General features: G+C 43.5%; 1 protein-coding gene across 1 annotated transcript in view; it reads right to left on the bottom strand.

The window, feature by feature from the left end:
- Positions 1-19950, bottom strand: part of STON1 (stonin 1) — a 54611-nt gene extending 34661 nt beyond the window's left edge. The window contains exon 1 of the mRNA XM_079941082.1: positions 19899-19950. The gene's annotated coding sequence lies outside the window, so the exon portion shown is untranslated. The remainder of the gene's footprint in view (positions 1-19898) is intronic.
- Between the last annotated feature and the right edge of the window lie 582 nt (positions 19951-20532).

Consider the following 20532-nt stretch of genomic DNA (forward strand, 5'->3'; position numbering starts at 1 on the left):
TGCTTGCCCAGCCTGGGAGCCAGGAGGCCAGAGTTTGGGAGGTTTGGTTCCAGCTCTGCTTCCCTCTGCTCTGTAATTTAAAACAAGTCCCTGCTAGCAAGTGGTTTCAAGGGCCCTTCAAACTCTAACAAGTTATGAAGATGAATTCTCCTAAAAAGGAGTCTGCAGAGAAGTATGTGCCTCCCTGAAGACCCCTTCCTACCTAAATACCTTAGGACTCCTGCAACCATGCCCAGGCTGCAAGTTTTCCAAAGATGGCCGCAGCAACATCGCCCATCTAATGCCCTTCTGAAAGGTCACCTTGTCCCTCCCCCACTGAGAGGGCGCTCTCTTTCCCCTCCCCTTGAATCTGGGTGGGCCTTTTGCTCCTCTGACCAATACAATGTGGCAAAAGTGACATTGTGACAACTCTGGGCCTGAGCTGACCCAGAAGCTGCCATTTCCTGCTTGTTGGAGCCCTGAGCCACCACATAAGAAGCCCAGGCCATGCAGGAGCCACGCTGAGGCGCCGTCTTGGACATCCAGCCCCTTGGGCTTTCAGTGATTCCAGCCCCCATCACCATCTGACCACAACATGACAGACCCTAACCAAAAACCACCCAGCTGAGCCCAGGGAACCCACAAACCAGGAGAGAGAATACTAAATTGTGGTTTTAAGCCTCTACATTTCTTGTGGTAAAATACACATAAACATAAAATCTACCCTTTGAACCATTTCTAAGTGTACAGTTCTGTGACACTAAGTACACTGACATCGTTGAGCAACCACCATCCATGTCCAGAACGTTTTCATCTTCCCAAACTGAAACTCTGTGCCCATTAAACACTGCCTTCCCATGCCCCCCACCCCCGCCCCTGGCAACCACCATTCTACTTTCTGCCTCTATGGATCTGATGACTCTAAGTACCTCATATGAGTGGAATCATACAACGTTTGTCCTCTTGTCACAAAAGGCTTATTTCACTTAGCATTATGCCTTCAAGGTTTATCCATGTTGAAGCATGTGCCAGAACTTCCTTCCTTTTTCGGGCTGAAAGACATTCCATTGTATGTGTATTCCAAATTCTGTTTATCCATTCATCCATCGATGAAAACCTCTACGCTTTGGAGTGATTTTCTGCAGCTATAGACAACTGGAGCAAGGACGATGCGGCTCTAGGGCAGCAGAGCAAGGCTCCCAAGGTAGATGTCAGGGTCCGGAGAGTGTGACAGAAACAAGAGCACCAGGACACTAACCCCCCAGAGTAGGTGACTGGCCAGGAGTTCGCAATAGCACTTGTCACAGGGGGCTGGGTATCTCCTGGGGTCTCCATTCTAGGCTGGAGCAACCCCAGGGCAGGGACTGGCAGGATCTTATTCAGGGCTGGGTGCCTTGCCCTGGCACAGACTGATAGGTCCAATGTGTGGTGAATGAGTGAAGAAGGTACCTGATGCTGAAGCCAGGTTCTGACTCCTCCCAGAGTTTCTTACAGGCTACCTGTAGGGCAAGAACCGTGCCAATGAAAGCACAGGAGACCAGCTGCTTCCGGCTGGAAAGGAAAAGGGGTGGGGAGGCGGGGCAGAAGAACATTCTGACAGGAGAAAGAAAATTCATGGCCAGGACCAGGCTTCCCAGGAAGCTCAGTCTCCAGCGAAGCGCCCACCTGACCTAGGCAGCCTTCGCAGGGGCTTCACCGTCAGGAGTCAGCCTTGCTCAGTTTGTTGGGACCAAATCCCAGGGCTCAGGGCAGTAGAACTTCATGTGCCCTTTACAGGGGCAGGCGCAGGGCTTAGAGGGGCTCAGCCCATGGTCATGGAGCAGGCCATGGCGGTAGGGAAGGAGACCTGAGCTGTGAGCTGAGCTGCATATTCCAGCCCTGGGAGCTTTGGGATAGGAAACTTGCTTCACTGCAGAAGGACCCAGATTGGTGGCACGATGACCCCAGCCCTCTCACCCGTAACCACTTCACCAAGGAAACCAGTCTATTCTTCCTGCTGCACTGCTCCATTTGGCCATTCAACTAGGGAGCCCGACACAGGTCAGGAGGCGCCAGAGCACAGACATTAACTCCAAATCGAAGAAGAGGACTTGTACCTGGTTGACTTAAAGAGTGAATGCCACCTCTACAAATGCCCATTTGAGGGTTTAGTAAAAAGGGCTCGGATTGCGTTCCAACTCTGCATTGAGGTTTTCCAGCCTCTAAAGATAAAGTGAAACCCTGGGTAATAACCACGAAGGTGTTTTTCTCTATTTCTCTTCAAAGCATACTTACACCTTGAAGGTTAGGAACTGCTTACCATGTGGAAAGCAGTTACAAGTACCAGCAAAAGAACTCAGAAAACATGGATTTGGGACTTGGCTCAGTTTCTAAGTAACTATAGGAATTTGGACAAACCAATTACCCTGTCTGGGCCTTAGTTTCCTAACCCATGAATGGAGGAAAATACTATGTATCCCCATGGTTTGTTTATGTGCATTAATAAGAATAAATATATGTGAGATCTAGAGAGATATGTAGATAGCTGTAGGTAGATACAGATACAAACGCACACATGTATGAGGTCTTCATGAGAAAAGCCGTAACTATGTAAGAGATCTACTTACGTTCAGTAGGTGCTTGCTGACACTGCTGAATAAGTGGCCGAATAACACAAGATTGCAACAAGACCCACATTGGGTGAAAGCGGGTCGCTCTTCACACTCTGGAACCCCCAGCTAGCATACCTACCAGATCCTAGAAAGCCACGCCTTTCCCCACATCTTAACTACCGACACCCCAGCCTGCACGCTTCCTCCCACCTGGCCTTATATTCTCCCAACCCACTCGGATGGAGTCGGCCTGACCTCCAGGGCCACAGCCGGACCCCCTACCCCCGCCCCAGCCCCCTGGCCCAGGTCCCACCTCCAAACATAGCATGAGGCCACTTCCTGGGCCAACTGCCAAACCCAGAACCCTAGGTTGCCCCCAGGGTCTCCACTGCCTTTGGTACCAGATGGAAACAACTCTTCCCCTTTCCCTGATTTTCCAGAAGCACAAACACATGGAAGATTTGTGGACCAGGAGCCAGGGTGTCTGCTCAGGGGCTCCTCCCCAACAGCTCACGCCTGGACTCTACCTGTGACCTTGGCCTGCCAAATGAGGCTCACCTGGGGTCTTCCACCTCGAGGGGCTTTGGGGAGCATCACATAAGGTGACAGCACTGCAAGTTTCTTTGAAAAATATGAAGCCCTCCATAAGTTCTTTAGCTCTTGTCATTCTTGTTAGTTTATTTCAGTGTGCTCACAGACTGAGTCTCTAAAGCCTGGGATTGGTCCCTGGGTAAGTTCTTTTGGTACAGTGAGCACACACACAGAGAAATACTTGATGCTCTTTTTGACTACAGTGCTATTAGCAAATGCAGTGTGACCTCTGGGACAGGACAGCGGCTGGGACGGAAGTCAGGAAACCCGGTTCCAGCCTCTATGGCTCTGCCAGTAAATTAAGCACATCACTTAACTTGTCTGGGCATTTTTCTTCATATGCACAATGGAGCGGACAAGCCACCCGCATTCTTATTCACCAGGATACAAGGAGGGCAAAGAATTTGAAAAGAAAAACATTGCGCAAGTGGAAATGTCATAGTACTCAGCAGGAAAGAAGAAATGCAGAAGAAAAAAGAAAGGGGAAAGGAAACAAACACCAGAGAGAGAAAGCATTTGGGGTGAGATGTGAGGCTCTTGAGAAGGTAGGAATGGAATGCCATGGAAGATCCCAGTACAGAAAGTTTCCCCCAAGCCTGAGAGTCAGCGTCCAGATGAGCAGATTTACCACAGAGACATCTGAAATCCACCTCTGAGGTGGAAGGAAATGAAGTCTGTGCATCACCTGAGGTGGCGCAGAACACACCAGAAGCCGAGGCTCACTGCTGTTCCCTCTTACAGCTCAGCACAGAGCGAGGAGGTAGATGAGAAATTAAGAGGTCCACTACCTGTCATAATTGTGGAATGTCCCTGGAGAGGCCCTGGCCAAGCCACGTCCTGAAACAGGAGGTCCCGTCCAGGGTGCTCCACTTTAAGGGGGACATTCGAACACCAAAGAGTTCCCAAAAAAGGCTGGTCACAAGCTGATCACAGTGGGGTGTGCTGGGATCACGTCACAAAAGGAAGGGCTATGAAATCCGGAAGTGCTTCCCTAAACAAGATTTGGGGAAGACGTGAGAAGCAAAGCCTCTCTTAGAATCAGAAAAATAAAAACTTTAAACATCCTCCAGTCCGACCTTCACAAACGGGGAATCTTTAACACCACATCTCGGCTGAGGAATTACGCAGCTGCTGTGGAAACTCTTGCAGTGATGGAGACCTCGTTACTTTATAAGTGAGTTCATCTCATTACCACTTGGACAGAATTAAACTTTTCTCCCTCCTATTAACCCCCAATTAACCTCCTCCTGGCTTCCATCCACGCTCTGGCAGGGACACAGACTAAGCCTAAACACTTCTTCACCTACTCATTCTTCAGACAACATAAGACGGCTGGTCTTGATGACTTATACTAGGTTTTCCTGACTCTCCAGCGAGGGGCACATTTTCAGCACACCCCTGAAAGCACGTTATCCATTCCCTGTCAGGGCTTCTTTCCTGGCTATCTCCAGCCACCTCTGACCTCAGACTGCCATCAGACGCTGACGGCTGCCCCTGCCGTGCTCAGGGCATCCCATCCCGGCCACAACCCCTAGCTCTGTATTTGCTTTATAACTAGGTCTTGGCCTTCTGCCATAGTTTGGGCAAACTCTGGTCAATCTCGTGGGCTCGGTTTTGCTGTTCTGCCCGGTTCCCAGGGCTTGTCATGAACATGCTCCGTGATGAGGCCAAAAAACATAAGTCCCAAATTCATGCCACTTAATGGAAAGCAGCTGGTCATTTGACTTTAAGCCTTCTGATAAATATTGAATCTAGAATGTTCAATAAGCATTAAATATCTTTTCTAACGACTCATTTGACAGATGAGGAAACAGAGGTCCAACTAGGTAAAGCGAGGCACACAGCTAACGTAGTCAGGAAGATGAACGTGAACTCTAATCTCTGGTTTTCCAGTCCCACATTCTCTCTACTGCAGTTAGAGGAAGCGAGGCTTCACTGCAGCTCAGGGTACATTTTGGAGTAAATTTTCCATAGTCTGTGTGTATGTGCATTCATTCTTTCTTTGACTCAACAGATATTCACTGAGCACCTACTATGTGCTTTGTAAATATCCCAGTAAGAGTTGAAGTAAGTTTCCATACAGATCTACATCCTGCTGTGTGTGTGCACACGCAGTGTGTGTGTGTGTGTGTGTGTGTGTGAATTAGTTAATTCTTTCATGCATGCTCACATTCACTCAACAATATGATAACTGAGCACCCTTAACACTATGCTGTGCACTGGTGCAAGTGAAAAAGGCACAGTCTGTGACCCCAGGGCAGTCTCTGTCTAGCAGGGACAATTCTCAAATGTTATGTTAATGTGATAAAGCCCAAGGCAGGGCATTGCAGTACTTAATTAAGCCACATGCTTCATTAAGATTGGTGCCAGAGATGGTGGTAATGTCCATAATTTTGATAGGAATAAAGCTGCTGGTTCTGGTGGTGTGAAAAGGCCTCAGGAAGAGTGGGCTTCTGAGATGAATCCTGAAGGATGGTATAAGTTGATCAGGCAGAACAGAGTGGAGAGAGGCGAGTGTGTGTGTAAACCCAGGGAGGGGCTGCTGCTGCAGGTAGACGGGCGTGGCTGAGGCCAGGAGTTCGTGCGGGTGACACAGCAGAAGAGGCAGACGGGTGAGTAAGGTGCAGAAGCCCTGCTGTAGCATGCTGAGTAGTTTGATTTCATCCTAAAGGCAACAGGATTCAGTGAAAGAATTTAGAGAGAGAATAAACAGGATCAGATAAGAATTTTAGAAAGTTCTGACGGTGGAGGATGGAGTGCAAGGGGTGAGGCCAGAGGCAGGAAAACCAGACAGGAAGCTCTGGCAGGAATCCAGGAAAGAAACCAGGGTTGAAGCTGATGGTTCCAGCCTACACACACGTAGTTTTAAAGGCTGAAATATTAGAAAAGAGAAGAGATTGTTTTCCCGTACCTCTCTCGTGGCCTGGGGCCATTTCCGCAAAACTGTGCAGAACCACATCACCTTCATCATTCTCCACAGTGACGTGGTGGCACCAGAAAAGTGATGTTGGCTGTAGCGTCACCACAAGTCGTGGTGTGCAGGAGCCTCAGACAGAGCAGCTGTTCCATAAGTGATGGCTGCTTGCATGAACCACATCTACCAAAAGGGGATGGGGATGGACAAGCCCTAAACAAAGTACGGTCGGGTCCCAGAAGCATGAATAAGTCAGGTCAGAGCAAGGCAACAAGTCAGAAATAGGACAAACAGAAAAGTTCCAGGAGGGATGGGATTAAAGGATCCAGTTCTCCACAGGAACAGAGGATGAAGAGCACAGACAGACTAGGAAACCAATGAAGGAGCCAGCACCTGTCTCAGGTGGTGAGATTCTGCGGGTCTCTGTAGGCACGATGCAGTTGCGGGGCCCACACTGCGCCCTTGTGAGGATCTGGGAAAGGCGTCCCCTCCGGCCAGACCAACAGCAAGCATGCCACAAGTGGGGGACTTTGCAGCCAGGTTCCACCCAGAGCCGGTGAGAGCCTATGTGAGCATGCGGATGGGCACGTGTGAGTGGGTAAGTAGGAGCATCTGGCTGGAGTGGGGAACGTGTGGGTGGGGATGAGGCACATCTCAACAAGCAGGGGGCTGTCTCAAGCCAGGTACCCCATCAGGTGCGGTACAGGGCCATCCTCACTGGGAGTTCAGAGTCAAAGACGAATGAAGGGAGGATGAGGTGGAAACCCTAAAATAATTTCCTTCCTTATGAGGGAAAAATGTTCATCTAGGAAGGTCTGAGCCTTCTTGGAATTGGAAGATTCTCAGATTATCACCCAGTTCCTAAGAAAGCCTGACTGCTATTCCCCACCCTCCCCCACGATAATTTTTCTGAGAATCAGGAACACCTGACCACCCGTGTGCTACCTAGAATGACCCCAACTAGACACCTTCCACTGCAGTCACGACTAGCCAGGGACTTTCACAAAGTTTACAAGGTTCTGCTTCAAGCCACAAACTAGCAACAGGCCTGGAGCTGCACAGTGGGAGGAGGGGGGCGGGGTTCTCAGTTGTAAAAATCTGAGATTAAAACATTTCTCTATGTTTGTATTAACGGTAAACTGAGGCCAACAAAAGCAAGGTTGATGGCATCAATTACCATTTTCTAGGGCCTCCAAATTGGCCTGAATATGAGTTATCATGAGCTAGGGGGAAAAAAAACCAAAAAACATTCAAAGTGATGAACAGAGGCCAATGTGCCAGCCCCAACTCTGAAGTTCTGGGCCACGGCTGTTTTAAATTAGATTCTCAATGCCGCTTCCATGAAACTCCTGGCTTAGCTCTGCAAGAAAAGTTATTTTTGTGCTCTGAGCCACAGACATTTATATGGAAGCATATCCATAATTCCAATTATGTTCTGTTTTCATGATGTCCTTTTCCTCTACTTAAGAACAGTCATAACTATCATTATTATTATTTCTGATAAGACACATAAAAAAGCTCTGGGCCAAGTACAGATTCCACAGGCCTGGATAAATGATTGTTGTAAAATAGGCCGATTTTACATCTTGTGAAATCCTTAAGAAATACCTTCGGTTCTTCTATCCACTATGGCTGCCTCTTCTTTGTCAATTCCCTAACCCCACCTACCCCTCAATCACTCAGGGCCTTCATGATGTCTCTTGGGAAAACCTAGTCCCAGAAGTAGTTCTGTTATTTATGTACGCTCTCTGAGGTCTTTGCATTTAAAAGGTTATATTCTAAAATGAAATGGAAGGTTTTTTATCTCCTTAAAGAACAGAAGCACCAACAAATAAAGCAAAGAGATATTCCTGGTTAAGAGAGGCATGGTTCTTAAGTAATAACATAGTTATTCTATAGAAAGGTTGATCCATAGGCTGGGAGGGCTATGAAGAAGTGGTACAGATGCAAAATAAAAATGGTGGAAATTCGTCCAAGAGAAATCTAAACTGATTACCAAGAAAATATAATATATTGGGAGACGTACCCATGGCCTCTCCCCAGAGGTCTCTCTGATTAGAACTTCTGAAGCACAATCCTGGTTCAGAAGAACCAATGCAGGGGAAGGGAGATGATGGGAGGAAACTAACATTTGTGAGCATTAACATATGCCAAGCACGTGGCCCATGTTATTCCCTGTTATCTCACTTAATCTTCAGAACAAACTTTTGAGGTAGGTTTTATTATCACTGTTTTATGGAAAAGGAAACTTGGCCCCAGAGATGTTAAGTAACTTGCCCAAAGCCACTGCTATGGTCTGAATGTTTGTGTCTCCCCAAAATTCACATGTCAAAACCCTAACCTCCAAGGTGATGGTATTAGGAGGTGGGGCCTTTGGAAGGTGGTTAGGTCATGGAAGTGGAGCCCTCATGATGGGGATTCTTATAAATGAAGCCTCAGAGAGCTAGCTCACCCCTTCTACCATGCAGTCACACAGACAGAAGTTGGCCATCTGCAACCTGGAAGAGGGTTCTCACCAGAACCATGCCAGCACCCTGATCTTGGACTTCTAGTCTCTAGAAATGTGAGAAATAAATCTCTATTGTTAATAAGCCACCTGGTCTGCGGTATTTTGTCATAGCAGCCTGGACCCAGTGAGCCACACATCTAAGTTAGTGGCAAAGCTTGGATTCAACCCCAGATCTGCTTGACTCCTAAGTCCATTTCTTTTCCATTATCACATAGATGTGAGGGCCAGAGAAGAAGGCCAAAGATGACTGCTGCTTTGGTTTCCTTAAAATAACAGAATTTGTTGGGAGCTATGGGAAAGATATGTCTATATAGATTTCTTTAAACATTATAAACAAGCTCTGCTGATCTCGATCAACATTCCCAGAGATGCTATCAGCCACAAGTAAAGAATCAATTTTTCAACGTAAACCTCTCTGCACCGTTAGAGACACAAGTAAACACACATGTCAGGGGAGAGAGAACATCATCTCCATGACCAAAGGGAACAGGAACCTCTCCATAAAGGCTTTTCTTCTCAACATTGGTATGAGTTAGGATGCTGGTTGATTGTGAGAAGGTTTTAATCTACTATAAAGAATCTAAAGGACAGCATTTGGGGACTGGAATGGTGCTGAGGAAATTCAGATCCCTTCTGGACTAAGAACATGTGGCCAGATGTTGAGTGAGACACCATCCCACAGTGCAGAGTCCCCCTGTGATGCTGGTGTTAGCACACTGTACTGTTAGGGCCTCTTCTCCGCTGCATTCATTCAGTAGCAGCGGATTTCACATCCAGGGGCTAACGTAGATGCATTTACTTACTTGTATTCTACTTTACATAAAAACTTTAAAATCAGTAGTTAAAAACTTCAGTCAATATGACAGGTTGAGTTGACATAAGAAATTACGCCTTCCAATCCAAACACTTCAAAACACTGAACAAAGCTGTAACAACAAATATTACCACATAAAACATAGATAAAACAGAAATCTCCAGATACCAGAAATAAGGAGGGAAGTCAAAGCAGATCAGTCAGTGGAAGCTGAAGCTAAGGGCCTCATGGAACCATCCAGACCAGTTAGAGGCCTAAATGGCTGGCGGCTGAGACTTTCATGACATGCATGCAGTGGGGGGAGTCCACCTGATGGCCACCTGATGCCAGGAGCTGTCAGTGAAGCAATTACATAAGGCTGGAGGTCATAAAGGCCTACTTCATAAGTGAAAGAGTTCGAGAGGAACATCACTTGCCAATCTGAGGAAAACCGTAAGAAAGCTTGTCATCTGCTTGGGCAAAGAGTAGAAAACGAGTGACCTAAAAAAATTTGAAATCCAGGCTTACAGCACAATGCAGGAACAAGGTTTAAATGCATACTTTCAGGTTATACAGGGCCTGTATGCCAAGACATTAACAAAAAGGCTAATTTGGAATGGGTAAAACCCAGAGAGGATCAGCAGGAACAAATGTGAAATCACTTTATAGTGCTATGCTAGCAATCCTGAGGTACATAGGATTTCTATGGAACACAACTCCTAATGAAGATGCAAGACACAAGAGAAAATGAATCGTAATTAAAAAATTCAAAAGCAGAAATAACAAAAAATCTAAAACTACAACATGTTTAAAATACTGTAAGACATAAAAAGGACTAGAAATTAAAAGGCAAAGAGATAATATTAAAAAAAAAGAACAGGTAGATATCAAGTACCAAATAGAAATTCTAGAAATAAAAATATATAGACATTAAATTAAAAAAAAAACAATGGATGGGTTGAACAGTAGACCAAATGCAGTTGAAAAAAATTAATAAACTGGAAAATAGAACTAAAAAAATCACTCAGAATACAGCTGAGAGATAAAGAGATATATATAGTTGACCCTTGAACAATATGGGTTTGAACCATGAGGGTCCACTTATACGCAGATTTTTTTCAACAGTAAATACTACAGTACTACACGGTCCACGGTTGAATCTGGGAGATGTGGAACCACGGACTTGGAGGAACTGCAGATACAAAAGAACTGCATATATGAAGGGCCAACTATAAGTTATAAACAGATTTTCAGTTGCACAGAGGGTCATCACTCCTAACTCGTGCATTGTTCAAGCGTCCATTGTAGTATGAAAGAGAAATCTTAGACGAAGAAGGCATAGAAGATAAAATGAGAAGGTTCAACATTTGCCTAATGGGTATTTCAAAAGGAGAGAACACAGAGTATGAGGGACTCAATATCAGGGTAGGGGCGTTTGTCTCTTATGCTCATTTCTATATCTCTAGCACCTGGAAGCATTCCTGATATACAATAAGTGCTCAATAATTACTTTAAAATAGATTTGTGGAGAAAACAACTGAGAAACCTTTAGATATGAAAACAGAGATGAGTCTTCAGATTAACGAGCACACTGAATTCCAAGTAGGATATATAAAAACAGACTATCCCTGGACACATTATAATGAAAAGGCACAACATGAAAGACAAAAAGATCAGACTGAAAGTCTCCAAGAGAGAAAATAAATTGCCTGCAAAGGAATGGCAGACCGAAAAGAGATTTCCCATAAGGAACAACTGAGATGAAAAGACAGTGGAGTAATAATTTACAAAACGCTGAGGGGAAAATATCGACTTAGAATTCTATACCTTGATAAATTCTCTCTCAAGTGGGACATGAATAAAGACAATTTCAAAACCAAACCAAAACTACCCACAAGATTGGAGTATTACAACTCTAGACCTTCAGTGAAAAAATTATTAGTATGAAGAAAATGAACACAGAAGTATAGAATGGTATGCAAGAGGCAATGTTGAGATAAGAAATTGGTAAAGTTAAATAAATTTTGACTGTAAAAAAGAAAAAAAAAGTGGAAATAACAATGATGACTAGTTGCAGGGGTGGGGAGAGGACTATACACAATGTGGGATTAAACCACTAGACCACAATAACCAGGAAGATCGGAAGAGAGGCAGATTAGGTTTAAAGCCATCTAAGGCCACTGCATTGTTGACAGGAAATAGAGAAATTGATTAACTTTAGATTCAATGGATGCACATGTTAAAAATTTATGAATACTAAAAGGTAATACAAATAGAATTTTGTCTTTCAAAACAGTTGACAGAAGTAGGAATATATAAAACATGATCAATCCAAAGAAAACTATGCAAAGAAGTATAAAAGAAGCAAACAAAAAATGCTAAATAGGAAAAACAAAAACTTAAGACGGCAGAAAGAGGTCAAATGCATATAAATTACAAAGAATGTAAAAGTTTAAACTCAATTATTAAAAAGACACATTTTCAGGTTATAATAAAAATGAAAATGAAGCTACACATAAAAACTGTTCCTAAGATTAACAATTAAGGCAAAATTATAGAGAGAAGTTAATATAAAAGGATATAAAAAGACATACAAAAAGTAATAACCAAGAGGAAGTAGGTATACCAACATTAATTTCAGGCAAAATAGAATTTATGCCAAAAGCATCAACAGAGGACAGTACATAACATAATAAATTCACCCCAGAGAAATAACAATGGTGAACTTGCATAAACATTGATGGATTACAAGGAGAAATTGACAAATCCACAGAGTGGAAGATTTTAACATTCCTTTCTCAAGAAACTGAAGAGAACTCGGAAAGCAGGCAAAAGAAAATCAGAAAGAACATGAGAAATTTGAAAAACACAGTTAATAGGTTTGACCTGTTAGATTGATATAGAATGCTACAGCCACCAAGCAGGGAATATATTTTTCTTTTAAACCACACATGAAATATTTGGAAAAATTGTTTATGTAATCGGACACAGAGGATTGCTATTATACAAACCATGCTGTCTTTTCATAATGCAACTAAATTAGAAATCAACAATAATTTAAATAAAGTTAAGAAAAGCTTTTTTAAAAGTTGAAAATGGAAAATTAAATCCATGGGTTAAAAAGAAAATAAAAGAAATATGAAAATGGGATTGACATACATACGCTAATATGTATAAAATAGATAACTAATGAGAACCTGCTGTATAGCACAGGGAACTCCACTTCACTGTACAGTAGAAACTAACATAACATTGCAAAACAACTATACCCCAATTAAAAAAAAAGTTATAATAGAAAAAAAAAGTCTAGAGCCAAGTGGTAATGAAAGTACACATATCAAAACTTGTATGATGTGGCTAAAGCAACATGTAGAGCTAACTTTATAGCTTTAAAATGCATTTATTTTTTTGGCCGTGCCACACATCTTGCGGGATCTTAGTTCCCTGACCAGGGATTGAACCCGGGCCATGGCAGTGAAAGTGCCAAGTCCTAACCATTGGCCCGCCAGGGAATTCTCTAAACTGCATTTATTGAAAAACAAAAAATAAATGAGCTAGAAGTTAACTCAAGTAGCTAGAAATGGAAAGAAAAAATAATAAAAATAACAGGAAAAAAAAGAAATGAAAAGCAAAAAGTATAGATAAGAAAGAAGCTGCTTCTATCAAAAGACTAATTAAGTAGACTTCTATATTAATTTTTAAAAAGAGATGGCACAAATAAACAATATTAAGGGGCTTCCCTGGTGGCGCAATGGTTAAGAATCCTCCTGCCAATGCAGGGGACACGGGTTCGAGCCCTGGTCCGGGAAGATCCCACATGCCGCTGAGCAACTAAGCCCGTGCACCACCACTACTGAGCCCGCGTGCTGCAACTACTGAAGGTTGTGCGCCTAGAGCCCATGCTCAGCAACAAGAGAAGCCACTGCAATGATAAGCCCACGCACCGCAACAAAGAGTAGCCCCCCCCACTCGCCACAACTAGAGAAAGCCCACACGCAGCAACGAAGACCCAACACAGCCAAAAATAAAATAAATAAAATAAATAAATTAAAACAACAACAAAAAAAATATTAAGAACTAAAAAGGGAACATATCTTAAAACATAGTCAATATTTATAAAAACCATAAAAGAAAATTATGAATAAATTTATGCTAATAAATTTGAGAACACATGAAATGGATCATCTAAACAAACAAATTATCAAAACTGGATCAAAAAGAAATAGATCAAATCTATCAATAATCATTTATGAAATTGCATTGTCAAAAACTTGACACACATACCCTGACTAAGCAGTGCAGAGGATTTTACAATGAATTTTACCAAACTTCTAAGAAATAGTCTTTATCTCTCACAAACTGCTTAAGAAAAATACATATGAAAGAGAAAAAGTTTCCCAACTTATTTCATGGAACTAATATAAACTTGACACCAAACAATATTTTTTAAAAAAAGAAAATTATAGACCAATTGTTTCACTTATGAACATTTGCAAAAATCCTAAACAAAATACTAGCAAATGATATCCCATAGAATAAAAGAACACATCTGTATATGTGTATATATATATATATGTGAGTATGACTCAAAGTAATTACATATACTCATATTATCACTTTATAATATTAAGAAAGAAAATTATATCACCTCATATAATTTACATAAAAACATTAAGGCATTACATAAAATCAATACTCAGTCATGATAAAATGTTTAAGTTATTAAAAAATATTAATAGAGGGAACATCCTTAATTTAATAAAGAATATCTACTGGAAACTTAAGCAAACTTCACGATTAATGGAGAAATTTTAAAAGCACTTGTTACAAGACAGTACGAAGACAAGGATGTTCGCCATCACTGTTACTATTAAATACTGTACTGAGGGTCTACCCAATGCAATAAGATAAGAAAAAGATATGGTCATAAGGAATTAAAAAGAAAAGACAAATATTATTTTGTGATTGTCTACCTAGAGATTTCGAGAATATCTACATACAGACTCTTAGAACTAATAAGAGAAGTCAACTGGGATGCTTGATACAAGATCAAAATTCAAAAATCAGGAACGTTTCTATGGGCCAGCAAATAATCAATTTGAAATTATAATAAGAAAAAAAGACATTTATAACATCAACAAAACCTATACAAAATAAATATAGCAAGAGCTGTGTAAAACAGTTATGGAGGAAATCACCAGTCATCTTTCACCTGAATAAAAGGAAAAGATGGGAAGACCTGATATTGTAAAGGTGTCAGTTCTCTGGAATATAAATTGAATGAAATCAATAAAAATACCAACATGATTTTTTGCCTGTGTGCAACTAGACAAACTAACATTTATATGAACTAGTAAAATCCAAGAAAGCCAAGAAATTCTGAAAAAATATAAAAGTAATTGTAATAGCTAACAATTATTGTGTGCTTCCTTATACGGCAGGCACTATTCTAACATTCTGCATACATTATCCTTAAAGTGGATACTATTATCTATTTTATAGACAAGGAGACTAAGAGAAATTAGGAAACTTGCCCAAGGTTATTTGGTATTCTTACGAGCAGCAATAGACGAAAAGAAGACAATTATGTAATATGTTCCAAATACTGAAGGAAAATAATTATGAGTCCAGAATTCCACACTCAGTCAAACTCTCATTTATAAGAGCAAAATAAAGACATTTTCAGCAATATAAATATTTTAAAGTTTACCAAAGGCCTTCCTTCTATGAAAGAACTTCTAAATTTCCATTGATATGAACTCAGAAGGAAGGAGTGGGGTATCAGAAGTAGCAGCCTCCAAAATGCATTGGATAAATAAAACAAAACAAGGTAAAGTAGGTGAGAAAGGTGGAACCAAGTATACATAGGAAATAGAAGGTATATAATAATGTTATTAGTTATTCGAAGTACAGGCCATAAAGTCCTATGCATATGCTAGAAGTAGGCCACTAAGTTGGCCCTGTCTTCCTTTTGGCCAAATAGGAAATGGGAAACGTCAATTAAAGGATTCACAGCACCCACAAGACAAAACAGACAAGTTGTTCACAAGAACTATTCCTGGCACTGAGACCACAAAGACATTTCTCATATGGTCAAACAGATACAAGATCTGGGATTTTGTTCCAAGTGTGATAATGTGGGAAAGAGATCCTTGACTCTTAACAATTTTTTTTCAACAAGAAGGTGATTTAGAAGCATCAGCCTTTCAGAAAACTTTTCCTTGAAGAATAAAAGAGATAAAGCCTCCTACTTAAGGTGTGTTATTTGAATGACCAAGTGTTTTAGAAAAGCCCATCTTTAGGTATATTCCAGGAAGAGGATGGATAAGGTGACCTCTAGGGGCCTGGTTGCCTGTGAGGATACATGGTGGTACAGGATGTGGGCTTCTTCTCCAGAGCTATCCCCAGAACATCTCCATCTCTGGTTCATCTTGCCAATGCGTGGGATCACCCACGTAGCCAGGCTTCCAAAAAATAGTTTATTATTGTGTTTTCACAGTAATAAACATCGAGAAGCAATACACTTTTCTCTTCCTTTCCTGTTCCATGGTAAATCCTTGACCTACCTATCCTGACATTCCATACAACACGTAGATAAGATAAATGGGAGCCTGGCAGCTTTCCCTGGGCCTTCCTACCCATCTCACTCCCCTGACAATGCCAAGAAAAATGAACACCCATACTGGTAGGGCTCTGAAGACATAATTTGCTGGTCTTTAAAAATTCTGCCTTTTACCAGGACTGTTCCAGAGTCCCATGGGGTTCCTGGAATTCCAGGCTGTCCAGGAAGCGTCTGAGGAATTCTGGATTATTTCTCATGGGTATAGCTGGCTCCCAAGGGAAGGTGAGCTACCTCTGGCTAAGTCTGGAGCAATTCCCAAGGACTTCCAAAGAGAAGTGACAGTGGGAGATGGAAGAGATGGGAGATAGAGGTATTTTACAATTAATCAAAATATCAGTTCTTACTGAACCACAAATTACTTTCCCTTCCTTTTCTATTTTTTCTTATAATTAAAATAACGATAATAATACATGTTGGACTTCCCTGGTGGCACAGTGGTTAAGAATCTGCCTGCGAATGCAGGGGCCACGGGTTCAAGCCCTGGTCCGGGAAGATCCCACATGCCGCGGAGCAACTAAGCCCGTGTGCCACAACTATTAAGCTTGCGCTCTAGAGCCCATGAGCCACAACTACTGAGCCCACATGCCACAACTACTGAAGCCCGCGCGCCTAGAGCCCGTGCTCCCAACAAGAGAAGCCACCGCAATGAGAAACCCACGCACCGCAACAAAGAGTAGCCCCCGCTCGCCGCAACTAGAGAAAGCCCGTGCACAGCAACCAAGACCCAACACAGCCATAAATAAATAAATTAATAAATAAATTAATAAATTAAATTTAAAAAATAATAATAATAATACATGTGCATGGAGATGGTAGACAGCAGTGATTGATATGAATAGACTTTGGCCACTGACCTGATTTCAAGATTTGATTCTAGCACATAGTAGCTATGCAACCCTCTGATTCTAGTTTCTGAATCTTATAGCATGAGAATAATATTGGTACTTACCTCAAAGAGTTTCAAAATGAAATACTATATGTATGTGCTTTATACTCAATAAATGTTAGCTATTACTATTGTAAAAATGTTGAGAAATACAGGCAAGCACAGAGAAAATCAAAAGTACCTGTAATCCCACCATCCATTTTCAGGCATACAATTCCAGTATTTTGGGGGTGTATTTTCAAAGAGTGAGATACAATGCTTTCTAGTTCATAACCTGCTTTTAAATTTTAACAAAACAGGGCTTCCCTGGTGGCGCAGTGGTTGAGAGTCCGCCTGCCAATGCAGGGGACACGGGTTCGTGCCCCGGTCCAGGAAGATCCCACATGCCGCAGAGCGGCTGGGCCCGTGAGCCATGGCCACTGAGCCTGCGCGTCCGGAGCCTGTGCTCCGCAACGGGAGAGGCCACAACAGTGAGAGGCCCATGTACCGCAAAAAAAAAAAAAAAAAAAAAAATTAACAAAATACCCTAAGCATGTCTATATAATTTGGTATCCTTGTACAACATGATTTTAAAAGGCCACATCATATTCCTTTAGGTTTACTTCTTAAAACAAATAAGAAGTAAAAATAACCCCTTCCCTCCTTTCTCCTCTGCAGGTTCCACTGTTCGTCTGTTTCCAACTCATCTGACCCGTCAGATGATAGCTGGCTGCTTTCTATTGGCTAACTGGGGATGCAGCCTTCATCTCACCGTCCAGACCACCTGCTCCATCAGCCAGCCTTCATTACATCCCCAGAATCCAGAGCAGCCATTTGGGGCTGCACAGCAAACCCTCGTGCATGATGGCAAACCACCCAGTTTAACAAGATTCCATGAGGTGGTACAAAAGCTGAACACGGCAGAAAGGCAATTTCTTTGCAAATAGTATGAGGCTGACTTCTGGGACATTAAATACACTATTTAAAATTCTCAGGAAGAGGAAGAGACTGAAGATTTTTATCTGAGTGCATTGTTTTTCTAAGCACCAGGGCCAAACAAGTTCAAAACTTTTAAGGGCTTTCTTTTTGAATGGAAGTCACAACACTTTCTTACCAATGACATTTTGAAACCACAGTAAAACCTTACTAATTCATACTAATGGGGAACTACCCCACTCAATCAGCAGAGAAAAATGAATTATATCCTTCTTAAAATAAAGAAGTTTCTTTCCAATGAAATTCATTTTTTAAAAAATCTTTATTTCTGAATAGTTCAACACCTTGACCTGTTTTGACGGGTTGTTCTGAAGCTGATCTAAGACATATGTGACAACAACATTTATTGTTTATATAGAAACAGGAATGGCTTACGTTCTTGAGAAGGGCATTCTCCCTAAAAACAATAAAAGTTCAACACTCCCCACAGTCCTGTTCAGACAGCTCACTCCTTAGGAAAGCTTTTTCCTCCTTGGTCACGTGGAAGCAAACCCCAGTTCAGGCTGCCCCCGGCTGCTCCAGTTCTGAGTGAGTGGGCAGAAGTTTGTAATATCAAGCCCGATCAACCCCTTAAAAGAAAAAATCCAAAAACCTCCAGATTCCAGGCTTGAGCAGACCCATCTGAGAATTAACAAGCTCCTTCTCAGCACCCAGAGAACTAAGGCTGTCATGGAAACACTGATTCAACCCTAATGAGAACAGACATAAAAACCACACAAGTGAACTAAACATTCCTCTACCCAAACGGAGTCAAGTTGAAGCAACAGCCTCAGGATTAAAGTAAGTGAGGCTGTTTTTTTCTTTGCGATCCTGCTCAGTTTTGCCTCTTCCACTGCCTTGTTTTCACAACTCCTGTTTATGAGAAAGTGGGAGTCGGGAAGTTGGGAGAGGGATGGAGAGGAGGGCTAGTAGGAGGGAAGAGAAATGCAGGGTGAGTAGCCAGGCTGGAGAATGCCAACAAACACTGCGGTTTATGTCAGGCAAATGAAAACTTCTAGCCTGGGAGAGGCTGCAATAATCTGTTTGGGGTAGTCCGAAAATAAGCTACAGTGAACTCTCATCTCCCACTAAAACAGTTAAGTATGGAATGAAGTCTTTACTTTCCAAAGATCAGGTTCTGCACAGTATGTTAGCAAGCACTCTTTTTCTCTATTTTTTTCTTTATTATTTTTTCCTGTTTGTTTCAGAATTAGAAAGGCTAATTAAATGACATATCATTATTATTGGAAGAAAGCACAGTCAGAGAGGTTAAAAAAAAAAAGATGTCCAACAGAAATAGTAAAATCCCAAGGAGGAATATATTTTCATTTCCCCTTGGACACACAAGGCATGATTTGTGCGGCCAAGGGATCGAACATCAACTCCTACTTAAAGTCCTTCCTGCAGGAAATCTTTGGGCAAGTGTGAAGACCCCTGTGGCTATGGCTCCCTGGCCTGGGTCATCGCCTTCTAGGGCTGGAGGGGGCACCAGGCTGGAGATATCAGCCAGTGGGACAGGAGCCTCCCGGAGAAAGATGGGGGGTACGGGGGTGGAGAAGGTAGCAGCATGAGTAACAGGAGCCAGGAAAACACAAGGAAAGTGAGAGTCCTGGGGGTGGGGGGATGCTGAGCCTCCCAGGGGAGGGATGGAGGACCGGGGCTGGTGACCCTGGGCCGGGAGGCCAGGGCCGCACGGGCTGGAACGAGTCCCCGCCCCCCGCCCCCCCTTGGAGCTGAGTCTAGATTCTTTTCTTTCCTGCTTGAGTTTTCTTTCTCTTGAGAGCGGGACCCAGGTCACAGCAGCAGCCCCAGAGCTGTGGTGTAGACGGGAAGCCGGGTGGGGCTCACCCCGTGCGGGCGCTGCCCTCTGGGGGCTGCGAGGGCGGCGAGGGGGAGAAGGGGCACCGCGCGGCGCACCCAGCCTGCCCGGGTGATGCCTGCGTCCCGCGACGTCGGCTGCGGCCCCCCTTCTCAAACTTTCCCAGCAAACCGGGGGTAACCCACCCCGGAGAGGGGGCTCCCATGCCTCCCCGTCTGTCCCCTGGGGGCGGTCACTCACGGGCAGCGCGGCTGGGGCTCCGACTCTGGCCGCCGCCATCCACCCGGGGAGGAGAAGCTGTAGGACGAGGAACGGGAGGACAGGGGGAGGAGAGGGAGGGCCCGGAGCGCGAGACTGGAGGGGCGGGGAGGGCGTGGCCACTCCGCAGAGGCTCTCCCGCCCCTGCCCCACCCCACCCCCTGCTTCGTCCCCGCTTCTCTCAGCACTCCTCCCCGCCCTGGATCCCCCAAAGTTTTTCTGGTGTCTGATTCTTCATTCTCTTCTCTCCTCGTCTTCCTTCGGAGTCTCCAGCCCCCAAGTGGGGGGAGAGGGTGCTCCCTGCCGCAGAAGTGGGGCGGGGTGGGGGCAGGTATGGGAGTTACGTTTAGATGCCCCTGGAAGCAGACGGCTGGGGCCTTTGGCAGGTCTGAAACCACCCTCCCCCCTCTAGGACCTTGTCTTTTCTGGGTGGTGGGGTGATGGGGGGGGACGCTGGGGGGGCGGCGGGAGGTTGAGGCGACTTGGGGTCGTGTTTCCACGTTGCTTCATTGAGCTTTTGGGATTGGCTTTCTCTTGTGATTAGAACTGAAGAATTTTTTTTGCCTTTTTAAAAAACTGAAGTACAGTATAGCTGATTTACAATCTTATATTAGTT

Source organism: Stenella coeruleoalba, assembly GCF_951394435.1.
Source record: "Stenella coeruleoalba genome assembly, chromosome: 13".
NCBI classification, from domain to species: domain Eukaryota; kingdom Metazoa; phylum Chordata; class Mammalia; order Artiodactyla; family Delphinidae; genus Stenella; species Stenella coeruleoalba.